We start from the raw sequence: 19,387 nt of genomic DNA, 5'->3' as shown, positions 1-19,387 counted from the left end.
GATTGGGTGTCATCCATTGTGATAGTCCTAAAGAAGAATGGAGAAATCCGAGTATGCATGGACTTGAAAAAGGTCAATGCTGCCACAAGGCGTGACCTTCAAGGAACATGTTCTAGAAAGGGTAGCCGGGAAATCCGAGTATGCATGGACTTGAAAAAGGTCAATGCTGCCACAAGGCGTGACCTTTAGAGAACATGTTCTAGAAAGGGTAGTTGGGAAGGAATCTTACAGCATCCTAGATGGGTTTTTTGGTACAATCAGGTATCCATCACCCTGTAAGATCAGCATAAAACTGCCTTTACAGCCAAATGGGGTGTGTATGCAGACAAGGTGATAATATTTGGACTCACAAACGTGCCCACCACATTTTAGTGGTGGCTAATGATAACCGACTTCAAGGAGTACCTAAAAGACTTCATAGAAGTCTTTCTGGATGACCTGTGCATGAATTCAAAATGGCATGATCATCTGAAATACTTGAAGCTAGTCCTTCCTTGAGAGGTGTAGATTGTACTTGAGATCCCTAAATCCTCTCAAGTGTCAATTTTGGGTTGAATATGGAGTGATTCTTGGACACATAGTGTCCAAGAATGGGATCTCCATGGATTACAATAAGGTCAAGCTCATTTTGGAGCTACCCCCACCCACGAATGCCAAGGGAGTGCAGTAGTTTATAGGCCATATGGGTTACTATCAAAGATTCATCCTATTCTACGTAGACATAGCTCAGCCATGTATAAGTTGTTAGCAGTTTTTGAGTAGACCAAAGAGTGTTAGAGATCCTTTGAAGCCCTTATGTAGCCCCCATACCATGTTTTTCTAAACCATGATACTCCCACTTTGCCTTGTATGTGTTTTTTATAGTTCTAGGTGTGCATCATGATCCTCCCATACCTTTTTTTTCTAAACCATGATACTCCCACTTTGCCTTGTATGTGTTTTTTATAGTGCTAGGTGTGCATCATGATATTTAGGCACACCACATCTAGATTAAAATCAAGACTATAATTGTGGCATCTAATGAATGAAGACCCAAAAAGACATGAGAACAGGTAAAACGTTAACTTTACGCCTTATATTCCAAATCTCATGTTCTACAAGTCTTTCTTAAAGGAAGATTCATTAGGAAAAAAGAGAGTTCATTTTGGGGCCCTGAGAGAAATTCACAATTTTCTCATTTTACTTTCCTCTAAAATAGTAAAATATGACATAATCCCATTGATGTATGGTGTAGAATTTGGTATTTTTGACATCACTGGTGCATCTGCAGTGGGCCAAAACCCCCGGAAAGCTTTTGAAATGCCAAAAACGGGCCCCCGAAGGCCCAAAAAATAGCCTAAAAATAAAAGCGGGTCCAACCTATCAAATCGCTTGCATTTGTACAAGTTGTTTTCCAAGCCTTTTTGGCCTTTTTTGGGGCCTATTTTTAGCATTTCAAAAGCCTTTTCGAGGTTCTTGGCCCACTCCGGACGTGCCGGTGATGCAAAAATACCAAATTCTACACCGTACTTCAGATATAATAAAGTAGCTCAAGTGTCCTCATTAAATGCAAACTCGACTGCATTTCTTTTGTTTTCCTTTTTCTAAAACTTTCAACGTTAACGTTGGCCCTCCTTTGATTGGTGGAGGGCTATTTTCTTTCTTAGCTAAAAGGCCCCAAAATGACCTCTCTTTTTTCCAAATTGGCAACTCTTTTGGTAACACTAAGGACATAAAATTTTCCTTTTATATGTTTAAAATACATTATTTCCCTCATGTAAGAAATCATATAATAATTTCTTTATCCATGCTCAACCTACAGTATCCTAACATTATGGTAAACTTATTGGCATGGGGGAAAATGATCACAAATCATGGGTACAACAAGCTAAATAGAAGTTAATATAAATAGGACTAAATGGAGCATCTAAATGGAAGTTAATATAGCTAGGACTAAATGGAGCATCTAAATGGAAGTTAATATAGCTAGGACTAAATGGAGCATCTAAATAGAAGTTAATATAGCTAGGACTAAATGGAGCATATAAAAAGTATTCTCATGAAAAATATTATTCAGTAATTTCCTTAACCACAATCAATATAATGACCAAGGCATCTTTCAGAGTATTGGATTAGGAAGAAAAATTATACATCATGTTTACACAATGCTTTTCATCTCTCTTCAGCATTGGCAACCAGATCATAATTCGATTCTAAATGTGTATTTAATTAGGCATCATGGAGTACCTTGAAGGATGCTTGCTAAGTCCACTTTTCGAAGTGAAGTTAATCTCATGGAGCTCCATTGATGCAGAGTGGCAAGTGGTTTGAAATTCATTCCTTACCTTCTAGATTCTTCTATGATAATCACAATCCCTAAACAATGAACACATGATGCACCTCAATCCACTTTTTTTATTTAGGCTTGGCCACAACTTCCTAGGTTGAGCCAAGTATAGAGAGACAATAGGAGAACTTGAGGATTAAAGCAAGGTAATGTATCAAAAACTAGGAGGTATGGCAAGATTAGGAGTGAGCCACTAGCTCTCTACCTTATCCTTGGACTACCTCTTAATGAATGATGGAGACTCCCAAGAAGCAGGGGCCTCCTTTCATATTAGTGATGCCTCTTTGTTAAGTGGCCCCATGCAAGATGGGGTATTTGAAGATAGCGGAGTCCACAATTTGGGTTTGGTCCTAAAACTTTTTACCTACTCAAGATGAAAAATCTTCAAGTTGCCAACAACAAACACTTGAAGGGAAGGGAAGGGAAGTAATTAATTAGGCTCATCAATAAGCAAAGGGAATGGAAGGAATTAAATTGGTTCATCATGGAAGATCCTAATTACATGTACATATTTTGAGTGAAAGGTATTTGATCATGTTAATTCCACTAGACCTCTCCTCCTCCTCTCAAGATTTTGAATGCATATGCACATTGGCTTTTCCTTTTTGTCCCCAAATATGATCTAACTACTTAACACTTTGGCTTCTCATTCTCCACAAGTTATGAGAGTTCTGGCTAGGTGATTGTGTTGCCAATGTATGTGTTGTATCTAGCCTCAAATCCTCCACTTTGTGCATGTCCATTGTCTATGTCCCTTGTCTCATTGTGCTCCTATAATGTGTAAATGCTTGTTCCCTAATCTAGTGAAAATTTCAAAGTTCTCCTATTGTTCTTTGGTCAGCACTTGCACTTCTCGACTAGCTAAAACTAGAGCCAAGTGGACATTACAACACAATGATGTCACAAAGTTGCTAAAATATATTTGTGTTGTTTTTCGAGGAGGAAGAAGCATTCCAATTTCGCTTCTAAAATCTCTTCAAGTTTGCTACTCTGTCACACGAAGGGCAAGTGTCAACTATAAAATCCATCAATCCTTGGTTTCCCTCGATTGATCCTTGTCTCTAGTCAATCTCAAATCTAGTTCTGCAACTTCATTTTTTCTTATACAAAATATCACTTATATGATGAAGGTTTCAAATTACAAAATCACGTAACGATCATGAATCTCCCACTATCTAGTAGGTGTAACCGACACATGCTCCACTTGAATCCAATTTTCCAACTCAACCATGGCCATAGCTCCCTAGGTTGAGCCAAGTAAAGGGAGACAATTATAAGAGAAGTTGAGGAGTAGAGTGAGATAATGTATCAATCATGAAGGTTTGCTCCTAAAACTTCAGTACTACTCATGAGCAAACAATTTTTAAGTTGTCAGGAAAACGAACACTTAAGGAGAAGGGAAGGGAAAGGAATGAAACTTGTTGTAGATTGCGAAGCTTTACTCCTAGAAAATAGAAACAAAATAGCAAAAAACATCACCAAGATCTAGTTTCCAGACTCCACGTCCTAGTAGACGATGCCAAGGACATCCATGGTGGGTGGAGAGATGATAAATTAAGAGTGATGAATGAAGAATGTGATTGTAGAAGGACTACCCCCCCTTTGCATGCATGTTGCGTACCCCCCCTTCCCACACCCCATGCCCACCCCTTGCGCACATGTCGTGTACCACCCCCCCTTGCATGCATGTCACGCACCCCCCCATGGCAAGCGGTTTTAAATCCATTCCTTGCCTTCTAGCTTCTTCTACAATAACCACAATCCTTACACAAGCTAAAAATTCCATTCTCTGTTATAATTAAACACTTTCTATCAGGTTTGACATTTTAATTAGGCCTTAAACACACATGATATAGAGGATGTACATATAGTGACTCCCCCGAGCCCTTCTCGCTCTAGCCACTGTTATGGATAAAATTGTCTAAGGAAAAAGGCATTAATATGTATGTGTGTTTGTATATGTGGCAATAGTATAATAAAATATGGTGTGCATAGGGCCCAGGGTTGAGGTGGCAGGGCATGACCACGTGCCACCCTTCCATGTAAGAGGACCCATAAGGTGTGTTGTACATAATCCATAATAGTAATATTATAAAATGCAAGGTGGCATGGCTCCTCCATGTGCCACCCCTCCACCTAGGCTGCATTATTTGAGTTATGGCTCAAAGTCCATGGGAGAAGCAATATAAAATAGGTGGAGATGGATATTATATTGAGTTATACCCTCCATATGAGATAGGCCCATGTGGGGGAGGTATAGAAGGACAAAGAGAGCTAGTTAAATAATGGGGAAAGTAGGATGAGGTGGCAAGATTCCTTGTGCCAACCCTCCACTTGTCCTCCTAGAGGTTTGAACATATTATAAAATTGGAAAGAGACCAAGGGAGTATCATAGACTTGAGATATGGGGCTTGATTTATGTGGAAAATTGAGGCAAAGGGTTGTCGCACACAATTGAGAGTGCGTAACCGCCTAGCCCACATGGGAGACTTTTCCACACACACCATGCATGTGGGAGGATACATTAATGAGGAGAGACCCCCTCTCTTGGCTATAAAAGGAAGGGGCTATTCCTTGATGAGACACGCTCATTCTTGTAAAGCCACCTAGCTAGTATTTTGATATTTCCCTCTCTTCCCTTCTTTCAAATAAAGTATGGTTCTCTTCCCTTGATGTCTACATCTCCACATTCCTCTTTCTATCATGTACATGCTTCTCTTCCCCCTCTCCCTGTCCCCTTGTGTCATAGTCTCCCTTTTCCTTCCCTCCACTTCTAATTCCTTTTTCACCCCTATGACATCCCTTCGCCCTCATGATCTCCTCTTCTCTATGGCCTTTGAGCGTCGCCATACTTAGCCTCTAGCCTCTGGTCTCGATAACTTTTCCGGCTAAAAGTTTTGGTGTGGCTGCTGGGATACGAATCTCCACGGCTAGTGGCGAATCTTCTATTCGTACAGGTTACATCAACAAAACTATACCATCCGTGCTCTTTCTAAGCTACTGCGCGTGCATTCGATTCGTGCGTCTCCTGTGCGACAGTTTTGTGGACTACTGCGACTTCTGGTTGCAGATAGTTTTCTGCACGACAGTTCTGTGGACTGTTGCATCTGTGGATGGGAAGATCATTATGATAGTCCCTTGGTACCGTGGATTCAGTGCAGCGGATTTTGATGCTCGTTTCCGCATACCTCGCCACCCAGTGACACTAGTGTTTCCAGGCCTTGCTGCTGAGCTGCGGCCGATTGTCAGGGACCTGGGCTCCCACTTTGGCTGGGTTATGCATGACACTTTCGCCGACACGGTTACTACGGCAGGAGCCCCGTGAGTCCGTGTGGCTGTGGCGGACCCTGCGTCTCTCCCTGCAGTGATTGAGATCGTGACAAATGCCGGCAGCATTACCCAGAGCATGGTAGTCACAGGACAGCCAGGCCAGTGCCTGAGGTGTCACGGCTTTGGGCACCTGGCTGCTATTTGTCCACGATTCTCCAGTTCCTCTCGGCCCCCCCTGCCCCCTCCCCCCCCTCCGGGCAGCCACGTCAGGAGGAACAGAGGCAGCCGGCGGTCCAGAGATAGCTGGCGGTTGGACTGAGGTCAGAAGGAAAAGAGGAAAGACAGGTAGCCGCCCCAGGGTCCTGGGAGAGCTTCTTCTTCGATGGTAGCCCGCCCTCCACAGCCTCAGGTCCCCCTCTCTTCCGCTCCCCAGCCCCCTTCCACTCAGTCCCAGCCCCTTCCCCAGTTGCACCCCCCTCTTCCCGACCCGCAGCATCAGCCCCCGCCTCTTCCTCTTCAGTCTCCTCCTCTTCCTTCTCAGCCCCAGTCCCAGGTGCAGCCCCATCCCCCCCCCGCCTCTCTTAGCTCTCCTGCAGTGTTAGCTGTACCGATGGTTCCTCAGCCGCGGGCAGCCCCCACTCCCCCTCCTCGACTTCTGGTTGCAGACAGTTTTCTGCGCGACAGTTCTGTGGACTGCTGCGATTTGTTGCGGACTGTTTTCTGCGCGACAGTTCTCTAGACTACTGCTCTGGTCGCAGTCTGTTTTCTGAGCCCCTGCAAAAGAGTAACAGCAGATCCCGCACCCCCCCTATCTCTTCTCTTCTTCTTCTCGTTCTCTTTCTCTTCTCCTTCTCCTCTCCTCTCCTCTCTTTTTATTAAAGAGTAGGATTGGAACCCAAGACCTCCCCCTTCACAAAAGAAAGTCTTATCATTGGGCCAACAAGTTGGAAGTGGTAAAAAAGTAATGATTATTGTTCATATATTGAAATTGCGGGAGCTGTAACTCTCTAACCGTAAGGAGTTTGCTCTTGCTGTAAAAAGCAAAAATATTTCATTTTATGTGCTCTATCCACATCTCTTGCTAGTTTGCCAATTCAAAACTTCTCCAAGCTCACTTCACGGACGCACGCCTCACGAGAAGGGTGGACATTTATGTCACTTCTCGACGCGTTTAAGGAATTGGTGCCTGTTCCTCTGCACCTTACGGCTACCAATGCACGAGATGTCTTCCTTGATCTTCATGTCGACCTTCAACGGCTGATTGTCCAGTGCATCATTGATGGACATGACGGGTGGAATGATACACCGTGGATGATTCATGGTGAAGAACTACTGATACGCTGGGAGGATTTTGATTTTACTTCTACTCATTGTGCGGTGATCGAACTACTTGCTGCTTGAGAGGTAATTAAAACGGTGTCCTTCATCGAAGGGTGGGATGCTCCCCAAGCTTGGGGGGAGATTTGGCGCATTTGCTTGTTGATTCCAGTGGAAAAGCTCGTCCTGAATGGTTTATTCACAATATCATTACAAAGGTTTCTAGGCCTCGGCTATGGTTGGTAATGTTTCGACCAAGGAATCCATTTGTACCTAATCAGCCTTTTGTGCCTCATTTCGAGCTTCAAATTGTAATTCTTTTTGGGCTTAAGATAAACTATCAACAAAGAATTGCAAGTTTGTTTCGTGCTGAATGTTTGGCTCAAGTGTTGAATTCTCCCCACCCTCTCCTCTTACCTATCTTGGACTACCGAGAAACTTGGGATGTCCGAATTTTAGTCCTGGTGTGATGACATCTTGGATCCTTCAATTTGATGGAGCTTACAAACCTTCGACCAAGGCAGCTGGCGTGGGTGTAAAGCTCACTTCACCGCTCACTTCACCGGGTGGTGAGGAGTATTGTTACAGCAAGTCTTCACCTGCAAGTACTTGCAATCAAGCTGAGTACTCGGCGCTCATTTTTGGGCTACAAAAGGCACAAGAACATCAAGCCAAGCAATTGGAGGTGCAAGGAGATTCTCAACTAGTATGTGAACAAGTTAGTGGAAGGTGGAAAGTGCGGAGCAAAGGCTTGGTTCCATGACATCAACAAGCCTTGGAACTTTGCAACCAATTTGATGAGGTAAAAATTCAGCATATCCCTCGAGCTCGAAATCTTGTTGCTGATTTCTTGGCACGTGAAGCTTGTACTCCAATCACGCATGACGCGAGTGGAAGCGCCACCCCAACAAAGCCGCAAGCCACGAAGGAGGGTGATCGTTTGTAAGGAATGCAAAGGTTGTGGTCATCATGAAACTAAGTGTTGGGCGTACTTGATACGAGTTCACCAACTTCGGAAGATCATCAGGAGGGTTCTCAAGGACATTGCTCAAAAGAAGGATGCCAGACCGCACACCCCTTGAAGAAATAGAATGGCGACTACAAGAACTGGAAGAAGCTGAAGCTGATGTGCAAGCTCTCCAATTGTTGACATTTGTCATGGCATTCTTGTTTGCCTTGATGAACAACCTCATGCAACGCCGCACCTCTAACCCTCGCTTGTAATGATCGATGTGATATCATGAGGGTTGGTCCTTTTAAGATTGTCTATGTGCTATTCTATGCGGAAGATTCTTCTCGAGTAATATTTCACACTACTCCAGTCACACCCTACCTTGCCTATGTGTGCTTTTTGGATGTATCTTCACCCGATTTTCAGTTGAAGCTTCCTCTTACTATTGTTCATCCATAGATAAGCCCCTCTTTTCCATCTTCCAAGCATGGCTGACATTCCCGTGTTTTGTGGATGGGTAGATGAAAATCCAAATGAGTATCTTGTGGCTTTCAAGCGCCGTTGTGTTTCTCTCAACTTTCTTACTGAAGATAGATGGCTATTGGTTCTTCCCACATTTCTAGAAGGTTTGGCTCAAGTGTGGTATGAGAAGCAAGCCGAAGATGTTTGCCAAAGCTGGCCAAGGTTGACAGCAGCAATGATTGAGTATTTCGGCAAAGAAGAAGAGCCGGAGAATGTGTACCTGCAGGTGGCAAATTTGAAGCAGTCAGAAGGTGAGACGGCACGTCGATATGTGGATCGAGCGGTCGTGCTCCTGGACCGTTTGATTGCCACACAGGAGGACAATGCCGGGTTTCAAGCTGGAATGACTCAGCATGTGCTGGGCTACCTTGTAGCAGGAGCGAGTGATGAATTCCGCCTCAAGCTTAAATGGGAGAATCCAGAAACTATGGTGCTAGCACATGAGATTGCTCAAAAGTTTGATAAAGTTCAGTCTGACCCCGCTTCAAAGAAGACAATTGTCCCTCCGCATCCCCCTCCATTCCTGCAACAAAAACCTAGGGGGTCTAACTCAGGGGCATACCCCCACCCCTCATCAAGGATGTATCCACCGCCTCCACCTCAAATGTATGGTCCTCCCTTAGATACTTACCCTCAACAAGGTGGATATCCTCATCCTCCGCCTCGAAGATTTCCCCAGCCTCGCCCACGAGCTCCCCTCCTCTCTACTCCTGTGGCCCCTCCAACTAAAGAGGTCCCTCCTGCAACAGAACCAGGAGTCAATGACCTAGCCAAGGCCCTGAATGACCTTCGGCTTGAGATGGTGGGCATTAGAAATCAAGCCAACCGCCCTCCAAGAGATCGTGCTAATGTTGTATGCTACGAGCACCAGAAGGGTCATTATCGCACAGAATGCCCCAATATTCCAAGGGTGAATCTTCTAAGTGAGTCGGCGGGCACGGAGGATTCTGATGTGGAGATCCTTGATCTCGGGAAAAGAACTCGTGCTACCTCGGACCCCTCTCCAAACCGTGGACCGGGCCGCCCCAGGAAGAAGGTGTCCTTCTCAGAGCCCTCAGATGCTGAGATGGCAGACCCACCAACCGAGAAGACTAAAAGATCTCGCAGGAGTAAGTGGTCACCCTCGGATTTTCCCATCGACTCAGGGCAAGAGGACTATTCGGTCGTTCAGGACCTTGCTCATCGGTCTTTGAGCATCACCCTCCCTCAACTAATAGCATTAAGCCCTAAGGTGAGACGTGAGCTACAGCAAGGTCTCTCAAAAGGAAGAGCAAGAAAAAGGGAAAGGTACGAGAGGTATCTTCTATCTCTGAAGAAATTGATCGGCACCCACACACAGTAGATGTCATCATAGATAATTGCCGTGTCAAAAATGTGTGTGTTGATGGGGGAGCTGCATGTAATATCATGGTGCCCCGAATCATGAAGAAATTGAATTTGAAATGTACAAGACATTCCTCCACTCGAATCAAGGTAGCAGATGGTCGACGACTCGCCACCATGGGAGTCATTGAGGATTTGCCCATCACTGTCAATGGATTGACCACCACTGTCAATTTCTATGTAGTGGACATTGAAGATACAGGCAGAAGTTACCCAGCCATACTCGGGAGACCATGGTTGAGAAAGAGTGATGCTGTCAGCTATTGGAAGATAGGACACATGTCTTTTGGTGCTTCGAAGGAGAAGATCCCAGTGCAACCTGGTGCCATGGAACCGGAAGAAGAAAAGGAGCATGACAGTGATACTATCTCATCTTCAGTGTCTGAGTCCATGGACGAATCAGACGGGGGGGAGGAATTCTCAGATGAGGAAGTTTACATGATGGGGGTGTCTCCGACCCTACCACCTGCAGAAAAGATAACAGCTAGTCCTCAACAGCTCGAATCAATGCTTTCTCCAGACCTCACTCCAGGTGAGAAAGATGAGTTTCTTGAAATGTTCAAAGATTTCCCTGACCTCTTTGCAACTAGCTACCACCACCTTCGCCATGTGACTGCCATAGAGCACAAGATAGAGCTAAAGCCTGATGCAAACCCTTGGCTCAGAAGTATCGGAGATTAGGGCCCCTGCAGACCGACGCTTTGCGCTCAGAGTTGCAGAAGCTTGTAGAGGCTGGGTTTATTGTTTCGGTTCACAATACTGAATGGGTTTCACCAGTGGTAGTCATCCCGAAGAAGAACAAGTGGCGGGTCTACATCGACTATAAGAAGCTCAATGCTGCCACCAAGAGAGATCATCATCCTCTGCCCTTTCAAGACCTCATTCTTGAGAAGGTAAGTGGTCATGAGATGTATACTTTCTGTGATGGTTACTCTGGGTTTTATCAAATCAAAATTGCCGAGGAAGATGTGCTCAAAACCACATTTGCCACACCTTGGGGGACATTTGCATTCAAAGTAATGCCATTTGGCCTCACCAATGCTCCTGCTACCTTTCAAAGATTTATGCAGATGGTGTTTGCTCCTTATTTAGGGGATTTCTTGGAGGTGTTTTTAGATGATTTTTGTATATTCTCTTCACGTAAGGAGCACATCATGAAGGTTAGATTGGCCTTCCAAAGGGTCAATGATGCAAATGGCAGTCTCAACCCTGAGAAATGCACCATTGGAGCCACTCAAGGGAGGTTATTGGGACATGTTGTCTCATCCGAGGGCATCAAGCCTGACCCCGAGAAGGTAGAAGCCATCCTCAAGCTCTCCCCACCTACAACCAAACATCAGGTACGCTCATTTGTCAATCTAGCAGGATACTATCGCCGCTTCATTGATCAATATGCTGCTTTGACACGGCCCATGACTATGCTATTAAAAGATGGGGTTGATTTCTCTTGGGATGAGGATTGTGATCATGGGTTTGCACAAATCAAGAATGCTCTGGCTTCAGAACCCATTCTACGCAATCCAGACTGGTCAAAGACCTTCTATATCAATCCTAGGTTTGGTGAGCACACTCTGGCAGGTATTCTTCTCCAACAAGGGGAGGATCGGTTCATGTATCCTGTTCGATTTGCTTCTCGACAATTGCTCGACACTGAGCGACGCTATTCAGAGGCTGACAAGCATGCATTGTCTTTGGTGTTTTGCATTGAGAAATTTAAGCATTATGTGGCTGGAAAGTCCTTCTTTATACTCACTGGCACTGGTCTTGCAAAGCAGGTTCTTCAATCACCAAATCCCATGGGCCGGTTGGCCAAATGGTTGGCAGTTCTACAAGAATATGATTTTTCTTTCAAAATTGTAAAAGGGGGTTGTTCCAACTTGAAGAATGCTTTGATTGATTTAGAGGAGTGCCTTGATGTAACCCTTGTAGCAGCCATAGAAGTTGGGGATCCTTGGTATGGTGGTATCTACAAGTTTTTGACTGCTTTCTCCTTTCCTTCAGAAAGTACTAGCTATGAGAGAAAGAAGATCCGCAGAGATAGTAGGCGCTACACCCTCCTTGATGGGGTGTTGTATCGTCAAGGCATGGATGGGGTACTCAGACGGGCCATTGATGCAAATGAAGTGCCTAAGGTATTGAAGCATTATCATGATAGATTTTGTGGAGGCCACTATGCCAGTGACTATACAGCTAAGAAGATTTTACATGCTGGATACTATTGGCCGACCTTGTTCAAGGATGTCACTTTGTATTGCAAAACCTGTGAACCATGTCAATTCTTTGGTAGGAAGGATTTGCGTCCTAGGCAACATCACCCAGTGATGTCCATCCATTCGTTTCAGAAGTGGGGAATAGATTTTGTCGGGCCCTTGCCCATGACTGCCCGCAAAAAGAAGTATCTTTTGGTAGCCACTCAATATGTCACTAAGTGGGCTGAAGCTATCGCCCTCTCTGCTGCAAACGGCAAGGCGGTTTCAAATTTCATATTTGAACGTATCTGCACAAGGTTTGGGACACCCATGGAGATCGTCTCTGACCATGGGAGTCCATTCTTAAATGAAGCAGTGGAGTTACTCATGGATCGCATGAGTATTGATCATCACACTTCTAGCCTCTATTATCCAGCATCCATGGGTCAAACAGAGCGGACCAATGGCCTCCTGTGTAAAACCATGGGAAAAATGGCCACAGGGAATAGGAGCCAATGGGATCAGAAGGTCACAGAAGCCGTGTGGGCTTACAACATCACTCACAAAACATCTACGGGTCACACTCCTTTTGAGTTGGTGTATGGTACTGAGGCAGTTTTACCACTAGAGATAGAGATTCCGGCCTTGAGATTGGCACAAGAACAGAGGATGACAGAAGATGAACATGTTGAGGCCAGATTGATACAACTTGAGAAGTTAGATGAGACCCGACGCCTTGCACTACACCAAACAGAGATCCAAAAGAATCGACAAAAGGCCCGTTTGGATGCTAAGATTCGCAAGGGATGGGAAAGACACTTTGCTGAGGGGGATGTTGTGCTATGCTTTGATAATAGATTGGACCACCAAATGGATAAGAAGTTTCTGCCATTGTGGGCTGGTCCATACAAAGTCATCAAAGAACGTAGCAATGGGTCTGTACAAGTTCAGGAGCTGCATGAACCATATGGCAAGAAGGTGATCAACAAACGTTACCTCAAGCCTTTCTTTGTGCGTGATGGCCCAGGCATGGAAATGCTGTGCATTCCCTACCTGGGGGGGGGAACTGTTATGGATAAAATTGTCTAAGGAAAAAGGCATTAATATGTATGTGTGTTTGTATATGTGGCAATAGTATAATAAAATATGGTGTGCATAGGGCCCAGGGTTGAGGTGGCAGGGCATGACCACGTGCCACCCTTCCATGTAAGAGGACCCATAAGGTGTGTTGTACATAATCCATAATAGTAATATTATAAAATGCAAGGTGGCATGGCTCCTCCATGTGCCACCCCTCCACCTAGGCTGCATTATTTGAGTTATGGCTCAAAGTCCATGGGAGAAGCAATATAAAATAGGTGGAGATGGATATTATATTGAGTTATACCCTCCATATGAGATAGGCCCATGTGGGGGAGGTATAGAAGGACAAAGAGAGCTAGTTAAATAATGGGGAAAGTAGGATGAGGTGGCAAGATTCCTTGTGCCAACCCTCCACTTGTCCTCCTAGAGGTTTGAACATATTATAAAATTGGAAAGAGACCAAGGGAGTATCATAGACTTGAGATATGGGGCTTGATTTATATGGAAAATTGAGGCAAAGGGTTGTCACACACAATTGAGAGTGCGTAACCGCCTAGCCCACATGGGAGACTTTTCCACACACACCATGCATGTGGGAGGATACATTAATGAGGAGAGACCCCCTCTCTTGGCTATAAAAGGAAGGGGCTATTCCTTGATGAGACACGCTCATTCTTGTAAAGCCACCTAGCTAGTATTTTGATATTTCCCTCTCTTCCCTTCTTTCAAATAAAGTATGGTTCTCTTCCCTTGATGTCTACATCTCCACATTCCTCTTTCTATCATGTACATGCTTCTCTTCCCCCTCTCCCTTTCCCCTTGTGTCATAGTCTCCCTTTTCCTTCCCTCCACTTCTAATTCCTTTTTCACCCCTATGACATCCCTTCGCCCTCATGATCTCCTCTTCTCTATGGCCTTTGAGCGTCGCCATACTTAGCCTCTAGCCTCTGGTCTTGATAACTTTTCCGGCTAAAACCACCTATCCTATCCCCCTCTAAGCCCCCCTTCCTTGCCCTTTCTAGCCTATCACACATGGAGCAAGTATTTAGAAAGATAATTCTTTAAAACTCTTTGCACTCAATAGCCTTTATTTCACATTCCATCCTCAAAACTTGACAACTCCATGTCATAGTTTGTTATATGATGGTAGAACAACCTTGCATTACCTAGCATCATTTAAATAAGGGGATCTCACAATATGAAGGGGAGTCTTACATTCTAACCAATGAGACTATTTTGGATTTGCCATAAATTGTGCTAGTGAGCTTACTGCATAACAAATATCTGGCCGTGTGATTGTCAGATATATAAGAGATCCGATGAGTTGCCTGTAGTATCTATCATTGACTGTAGGCTTTTTTGAATCTTTAGTAAGTTTCAAACTCTATTCCATGGGACTGGCTGCAATCTTGCAATCTGCCATATGAAACTTCTTCAGGAGACTATTAACATACTTGAGCTGACTCATGAATGTGCTATCTGAATCTCTCTAGAACTCAATTCCAAGACAATACTACATAAGTCCAAGATCTTTCATGTCGAACTCTACATATAAGTCTTGTTTCAGTTTTCTGATGAAGCTATCCTTGCTTCTTGTCACAATCAGATGATCCACGTATAAAAGTGCAATAGTAATGTCTTCCCCTTGAACTTTGTAGTAGAGAGTATGATCTGCATTGGACTTCATGTATCCCAGATCAGCAAAATACTTGTCCATTCTACTGTACCAACTTCTGGGTGCTTGCTTTAAGCTGTAGAGGCTTTTCTTGAGATGGCAAACCTTATTCTCCTTTTCTAGTTCAACATAACCTGCTGGTTGTTGCATGTAGACTCCCTCATGTAGATAACCATTGAGAAATGCATTCTTAACATCAAGCTGAGACACATTCCATTTGTTAAGTGTTGCTAGTGATATCAAGAACTGTGTGGAATCCATCTTTGCTACTGGAGCATAAGTCTCATCATAGTCTTGACCATATTATTGTGCAAATCCTTTTGCAACTAATCTAGCTTTGTATCTCTAAATACTTCCATCTGGATTTCCCTAGTAAACCATCTGAGCTGCTGTGGCTCTGCTTGGGGTGTTGCTGGCAATTCTTGCTCTTCTTCATCAACATGTTCTGTAGATGACTGTGAAGTTGATGCTTCTATCTCCTATGTAGGTGAGGTTTTCCATACTAATTCCTCATCAAAGATTACATCTCTGGAGATAATGACTATGCGGTTGATGGGATCATACAATTTGTATGCTTTGCTTTCTTCACTGTAGCCAACCATGATGCATTTGCGTGACTTTGCATCCAATTTCTTGTGATGATCATCATGTATGTGGGCATATGCTATGCAACCAAAATATGCGGAGATGCCCAATGTGTGGCTTGTGTCTAGTGAATGCTTCATAAGGAGTCATACCCTGTATCAGTTCGGTAGGAAGCCGACTAAGCAAGTAGTTTGCTGTAGCTATTGCTTCTACCCAATACTAATTCGGAAGATGCTTTTCACTAAGCATTGCTCTAGCACTATCTGCTAAAGTCCCATTCTTCCTTTCAGCTCTTGCATTCTGCTGAGGAGTATCTGCACATGTGAATTGTCTTCGTATGCCGTGATTTCTACAAAAGTTCATGAATGTTGAAGACATGTATTCACCTCCTCTGTCTGATCTCATGACCTTGATCTTTCTGCCTGTTTGGTTTTCTACCATGGCTTTGAATTCTTGAAATCTAGAAAACACTTCAGATTTCTCTTTCAGAAAGTAGACCCAACAATATCTGCTATAGTTGTCGATGAAAGTCAAGTAGTAGAGTGAACCATTAATGCCGCAGGTCTGGGCATATAACCCCATACATCTACATATATCAAATCAAGAATACCTTATGCATGAGAGGTACTTCTAACAAAGTTGGTTCGCTTTTGTTTACCAAAGCAGCATGCTTCACAAACTTTTCCAAGAAACTGTAGCTTCAGAATACCAATTGCCATATTTTGATTCCTGAGATCTAACAAGTACTTGAAATTGACATGACCATATCTCTTGTGCCATTTTGCAGATAGTGGCATCTGTTGTGGTTGAGCTGACATGGCATGCTTATCTAGTACTGTAGCTAGCATTATGTATAAGTGTCCTTCCTTGACACCTTTTGCTACTAGCTGACATCTTTTGGATTTATCTTTGATAGTGCATTCATCACCGTCGAAGATGACTTTGTAATTGTGTTCCGTCATTTGACCTACTGACAAAAGGTTCTTGTTGAGCCTCGTTACATAGAGCACATCTTTCACTAATCCTTTTGTACTAGTGAAATTGTTCATAGGGATAACACCTGTCCCTTGAACTGGATTCGGTGTATTGCTCGGGGGGGGTCACTCATCATATGTAATCCTATCACGTGAGTTCAACAGAAGGATATTTTTTATTTCTAAAATATACAGAAATAAATATACATAAGGGACTATTTAAAATAGTTTTGGAAAAAATTTACAAATTTGTATAGAAAAGGGGTACATTTTATTAAATGAAAAATTTACAGATAAGGGATTTTTTTAATAGGCCTTGAATGCACGTGATATAGAGGGTTTATACATAGTGACCCCCCCGAGGTGTACTGTCTGCTAAGTAGATGACATTCTTCTGACCTTCTAATGGCTTCATTTCTGTGAACCATTCCTGATGATTTGTCATATGAGATGATGCACCGCTGTTGATGTACCAAGGATCCTGTTCAACTTGGTCGACTTGATAGCTGAAATCCTCTTTGGGATTCAAATTAGTGTCTAGGTACACTGTATCAATCTAATGCAATTCCTCGCTTGTAAGAAACATATTTCCATGTTCATTTGCAAAATGACTATGACTAGAATGTCCACCATGATGATTTCCTTTGCCTCGGGAATTCCCTCGATTACTACTAGATTGATCGCCTTGGTCGTACTGCTTCTTGTGGCAATCTCTTTCATAGTGTCCAAACTTGTGACAGTAGTTGCACTGAATGTTTGACACATTAGTAGATGCATTCCCTCATCCTTGGAATATTCCTCGATTCAAATGATTTCCTCTTTGCTGATTCAAATGTTGCTGAGGATGATGCTGATGCTGATGTTGATGTTGACTTTGATTTTGTTGTTGATGATGACTATTTTCTGATATGATCAACCTTTGCCTTTGCCTCTGCCTCTATCTGAAGCTATGAATGCTTGATCATTAGAATGACCTTTACATGCTTGAATAGCTTGAGTTTCAAGTTCTTCACCAAGTAGGATTGATTGAAGTTCTTCCAGTGTTAGAATTGCCGTTGGTGGATGGCCACATCCTCTGCTGACATCATCATCTATGCCACCTCAGTTGTCCAATCAACACTGACCTCTACAGGCACACACAATGCTTCACAGTCACTGCATGTGACCACCCCTACCACCTTAGCACAGGGCTCCATTGGCACACCTCTTACTAGGCATAGTGCCACATCATCACTGCATGTGACTCAAAATGACACATCATCATTGAGCACATTTGCACTCCTTTTGCCCCTCCACATAGATCAAGTCATATCTCTTGATCCAGGAAGAATTTGAGGGCGCTTCAAAAAGGAAAGTTGCTCGTTTTTTCATGCTCTATGTACTCGTCACATCACATGCACATTTCGGCACAAGTTACACTCACATTTGAGCCTCGTCGATAAAACTGCTTCCTTCATGCACATTTGCCTCTACATCGATGCATCTGACCCAGCACTTTAAAAGAACAAAAGAAAAGGAATTATTTTTTGTTCTTTCATTGATTGACGGTTGGTTTAGATCTACATCAGAGTAGACGAGATCGCCATAGAGGGGACGCTTTGAATTTCCCCAAGTTGCCAATCTAAGCCATGTGCAAAATTCCCGACTAGGACAATCCATACGCTCACATACGGTTTCACATCATTACATTACAACACCTATTTTATTAATTTTGGACTCTTGCACTGTCCAAATTCATTTTGTGAGATAATTTTGGATAAAACATTTCAAAAAAAGAGGCTCTTATAAAACAAAACATTGAGTCAAAAAGGAAGATTTTAAAAAATCAAATTAGAAAAAATGACGTGAGATGTTATTAAAACTAGAGTACATTAAAAATAGAGTACATCACATTGTTAAAAGAGACAAAAAGTAAGATTTTAAAAAATCAAATTAGAAAAAATGGCGTGACATGTTATGAAAACTAGAGTACATTTCAAAAAGAGCACATCACATTTGTAAAGAAGTAGATCATATTACTCAAAGCCATATGGTGTCAAAAAACACCTTAATACAGTCTCTCTTAACATCATCTTAACATCACATTTGTACAAGAAGTAGATCATATTACTCAAAGCCATATGGTATCAAAAAACACCTTAATATAGTCTCTCTTATCTAAGTCTAGAAGATCTCATCATTGCTCTCTCTTATCTTCCCAACAACACATTCTTTCATTGCCTCCACAGCTGTATCCTCAACATAATTACATGCGCAGAAGAAATTTAAGCAATCACAAATTGTTTCTTTATAATTTCTCTGAGAGGCTCTTATTGTTCTCTCAGCATCCACATCAAATCGCCCATGACGAGAGCTGCGATAACGCAGGTTACTTAAGAAGTCTAATAGATCTTGTCGTGCTTTTATCATACGTCTTAAAAGTCTTTCACTCTCTGCTATCTTGAGAGTCTCCTCCCTCTCTGTGTGCCTTTGTGCAGCAAATTCCTCTCTCTCCATTTGTGTCAAAGGAGAACCTTGTCGAATTCTGGCCTCTCTCTGTGCTCCTTGGCCAGTAATCCATTCTTTGAGATTGTTAATTCCGAACTCCACGTCTTCGACAATGCCAAGGACATCCATGGGTGGGGAGATGATAAAGAAAGGGAGATGGACTACGATGCAAGAAAGAAGAGAGTGTCTGTGGAAGGACTACGATGGAAGGATACAAGTTAATGAGAAGCACTAGGATGGATGAAAGAAGAGAGTGTTTGTGGAAGAACTAGGATAGAAGAATACTTGGTTATCAGGATGGATGAAAGAAGACTCTGAGAGTGTTTGCGGAAGGACTAGGATAGAAGAATACAAGTTACTCAAAAGGACTAGGATGTAAGAAATAAGAGAGTGTTTGTGGAAGGACTAGGATGGAAGAATACAAGTGCACTAAGGCACGATGTGTTCACTATGATAAGGATAAGGGTTGGAATAAAGTGAGAGGCACGATGTGTTCACTATGATAAGGATAAGGGTTGGAATAAAGCGAGTGGAGATTGAATGCTCTACTTTAAGTGAGTGGAGATGATAAGGATAAGGGTTGGAATAAAGTGAGAGAAGCATTGCGAATGCTCTACTTTAAGT

The sequence above is a fragment of the Dipteris shenzhenensis genome, chromosome 6, assembly GCF_047967505.1.
Source record: "Dipteris shenzhenensis isolate YYH24624 ecotype China chromosome 6, Dip_SZ_1.0, whole genome shotgun sequence".
NCBI classification, from domain to species: domain Eukaryota; kingdom Viridiplantae; phylum Streptophyta; class Polypodiopsida; order Gleicheniales; family Dipteridaceae; genus Dipteris; species Dipteris shenzhenensis.
This window is presented reverse-complemented; position numbering follows the sequence as displayed.